Raw genomic sequence first — 4,178 nt, 5'->3', positions numbered from 1 at the left:
GAGAAGTCACAGGAACTTAGCAAACTCTGGGCACAAACCGGTACTCGGTGCTCTGGGACGAGTTTTTAGTTAGACTTCCCGACCAGGCGCATTCTGCAGGTGATCTCATTTAACACTGACGGCCCCGGGAGGTAGACAGTGTCACCCCCAACTGACAGATGAGGAAATGGGGGCCGAGCCCCCAGCTCTCAGGCTGACTCCAAACCAGGCTCATCCTCCAGCCCATGAAAGCCCGGCCTTTCCTCACCATACGTGGGCCAAGTTGCCACCCGGACCCTGATGGCCGGTTGCGTTGTTTCAGCAGCACCAAGCGAAGGTCAGGATAGAAAAAAAAAAAAAAGTAACAGCACAGGTTCTGTCTCCCAGCAAGCTCTCAAGTTTAGGTGACACAGCCCTTCTACACAGGCCCTATGGACACAGAGAGAGGATCCCTGCCTCAGTGTTCCCACACCCAGGTGGGAATCAGGCCACTAAGGTGCACAGACCAAGGCCCTTCCTGGAGGAAAGGAAAACCTCCTGCTGCCGCCCGGTTGAACTGTGTGCCCCTCCCGGCAAGGGGTGAAGTCTAACCCCCCTTCCCCCACCCGTACCTATGAATGTGGCTTAATTTGGAAAGAGGGCCTCTGCAGATGATCAAGTTAAGATGAGGTCAGCAGGGCGGGCCCTGATCCAGTATGACTGCTGTTCTTACACAAAGGGGAAACTGGGACACAGAGACAGACAGGCACAGAGGGAAGATGGAGTGAAGAAATAAGCAGAAAGCCACCAACAAATGCCTGCAGCCACCAGAAGCTGGGAGAGAGGCCTGGACAGACTGTGCCTCACAGCCACAGAAGGAAACAACCCTACCGACCCCTTGATTTCACACTTCCAGCCTCCAGACCGGGAGACAGTAAATTCGTGTTGTTTAAGCCACTCTGATTGTGGTACCTGGTGACGGCAGCCCTAGCAAACGAGTGCAGCTACCAACCTCGGACACACCTGCAAAGGTCAGCAGAAGAGAAAAGCTGTGCTGTTCCTGGACTGGAGCCTGGAGAGAGGAGCGCATATCCCTGCAGGCAGTGCTCCTTCCTAGAGCGTGGGGAACAGGGCAGCAGGGGAGACCTACCCACACCTGGAACCAGAGAAGAGTTATGCTCCCGGCCTGGGGTAACGGCCACTTACCCGCCTCCAGCCCTGCCTGTGTCCTCACCAGCCTGCTGTGTCCGTCAAGTCCCTCTTCATCCGGAGCCCTCTCTCATCACCTGCCCCCAATTTCTATCTCCTTTTGTCTTTCTGCACCACCTTCTCCCCAGTACCTCTCTCCAAAAGCAGGTCCATTAGTTCTCCAAATCAGTGGTTTCAAAGGCTGGGCCCTGAACCAGAAGCATTAGCAACAGCTGGGTAGAAATGCAAACTCCTGGGTCCCACCTGGAACCTGCAGAATCTGAAACTCCGGGGACGGAACCCAGCAAGCTGCTGTCAGGACACCCCATGACATCCTGATGTTTGAGAATCACTGTTTAGAAAAGTGGCTGGCAGCTAAATGTTGTTTTTCCTAAGATCACAGTCAAAATACACTGGAGTCAGGAATCAATTTCTTGTACAGACATGGGCATTTCATCATAACCACAATATTCCAACAGTTCATCCAGCTGAGGTTTAAGGCAAAATGACGACGTTTTCTTTGACGAGGCAGGCCACCTTCCCCACCTGCCCTCTTTACGCGTCTCCTTGAGGAGGTCCCAGGCCCGGTAAAAAGCTGTGCCCCTCTGATTTACCAGCAAGGTCATGGATCCTAAAACCCCTGCACTTGTCAACCCTTAGCTCAGGAATGAGCTCGGGGGTCTCTCGCAAGGTATGCGTGAGACAAACAAGGGGAGTCCTCTTGTCTCGAGGAGACAAAGTTTTCATTGTTAGTTCTTCTATTTTTCTAGTATAAATTGGTGTGAAATTCTGTCCAGACTCGCTAGCCACTTTGGCGCTCCCTCCCATGCACATAACCCCAGGAACACTCGCCCGGTGTTGGGACGCTGTTCCTCTCTCTTCCACTTCGGTAGGAAGGGGAATTGGTTGGCAACACTGCTTCCCTAACACAGGGCCATGGTTGCTAAATACTCTGCAGTTCTTTCGCCTCGTCATCCAAGCCTGGGAGGGGAGTTGGGGGATCGATAGAAGACAACTGTCTTCAAACATCTTTTCTCCCGGATTTATACCTCGGAGACCTCACACCCATCATGCAGCCTTGCCCAGCATGGGTCTCCTATGGACCCTTTCGCTCTCTGCCTGGCTCTATTATAATTTTCTTCTTCGCCTTTACTGCCACCAGACACATTCCATCTATAAATGGGGAGTTGTTTGTGGTTTCTGGCGTCTCCCTCACTTAGAATGTCAGCTCCATGAGCTAGTGACGTGGATTGCTCGTGGCCGTTTCCCCCAAACCTGAGCAGACACGTGTAGGCGCCACATCTTCCCAGGAGGCCCCGTTCTCCCTCCCCTAAGAGTCCCTGCCCATCCCGCTCTTGAAGAGCAGACCCAAACCAACACCCTGTTAGTAATCTCCCCTGAAACAAAACCACCGGCAAAATGGAAAGCTGCCGGGAGGAGCGTCCCTCAGGCCTGCGCCACCAGCGGGCTCCCTGCCATAAAAGTAACCCAGCCATCAGTTTAGCACAGATGCCACGTTGGGACTCATAAACAACACATCACCTCAGCCAGCTTCTCGGGACTCCGCTGCCAAGGGAGCAGAGGCCAGGACCCCGGGCCGACAGAAAGACGTGGAAGGAGGAGGCAGGGTGTTGGGACAGGCATCTGTCGTCTCGGCAGGTCTCGCCTTGGCAGAGAATCCTCGAATCCCTCGTGCCATATGCAAATGTGGTGCCGAGGAGGTCACCGCCTTCTGCCGGATTATTACCTCTGACATTTTATTCATAATAATTACAGAGCCTTTCCACCTTCAAAGTGCTTTGCAAACAATAATTAATTAATTAACACTCGTAACACCCCGGTGAGGTAGCTTGGTGTTATTCATTTATCTCTACAGTATATTATTAACCACTGTTTCCTCCCTCCCCACCAAAGCCGGTGAGCTCCTGTGCTGTGTTGCTGGGCCATTCCTCCCAGTTTCCTACTTCCGTATTCCACCCTGCTCAGCAACGATATGCCTTGGAGTTGGCCAGCTGTACACACCCCTCTTCAGACTGGAGACTCGGTTCGCTACAAAGCACCATCCCACTTGTCCGAGTCAGAGCTAAGGCCGTGGACTGTATTCGTTTCCCTCCACGCCCGGAACTCCCACCCCCCAACACCCTGTATTAACTCAGTTCTCACCTCTCTCTCCGCCACCCCCTTTCATTCTCTCCTGTTCCTGCCGCATTTTCCCCATCTCCAACTTTGTCTTTTTTTTATGATTCCAGCACAAACAGAGCTCTAATCCCCATCTTTCAGCTTGTCCTCGCCTCTGTGCTTCCTTCCGTCTCTACAATTCTATCTACCATTGGCTCACCATTCATTCTCCTAGTTATCTGGATTTTAATTATGTAAATTAGACTTCTCTGAGGGGTGCTTAAAGGAAGGCTAACATTCAACTCCTCTCTCTCTCTGCTCCAATGCCTCGTTTTTTTAAATCTCATTTTCTTCCTGGTATGTACTGCTCTCTCCCTGTCTAATCCTGTCACCCCACAGCCCACCCCTTTATCCTGTGCTTATTCCACCCCAGTCCTTGAGTGCCTACTACAGGCTAGGCTCTGTGCTAGAGTGCGGGCAGAGGGAGAAGGCAACAAAGATAAACTAGAACCCAGGCTTCATCCTCAAAGAGGATGAGATAAGCACTGCAAAAGAAGGCTCTGAGAAGCTCTATGGGGATTCAGAGGCGGTGATTAATCGCAATTCTGCCTATAGGAGTAGGAAGAGGGGAGGGGTCACAGAGATCTTCACAGAAGTGAGGACACTTGAAAGATGAGTGGGTTGGAACTTAACTGGCAGAAAAAGAGGGAAAGGGTGTCGCAGGCGTTGGGAACAGCGTGAACAGTGGGATGTAGGCACGGCCTTGGATTACTCAGCTTCTGAGTAATATGGCTTGGATAACCCAGCCTTTGATTTCACCTTGGGCCATCTGTAGGCAGGTCCTCCCCTGCCACCCACTGAAAGAAGAGGGGAGGGGAGGGGAAAAGATGAAAGTCACAAGCATGGGCGGGGGG

This window comes from Lipotes vexillifer, unplaced genomic scaffold (genome assembly GCF_000442215.2).
Source record: "Lipotes vexillifer unplaced genomic scaffold, Lipotes_vexillifer_v1.1 scaffold863, whole genome shotgun sequence".
NCBI classification, from domain to species: Eukaryota; Metazoa; Chordata; class Mammalia; order Artiodactyla; family Lipotidae; genus Lipotes; species Lipotes vexillifer.
This window is presented reverse-complemented; position numbering follows the sequence as displayed.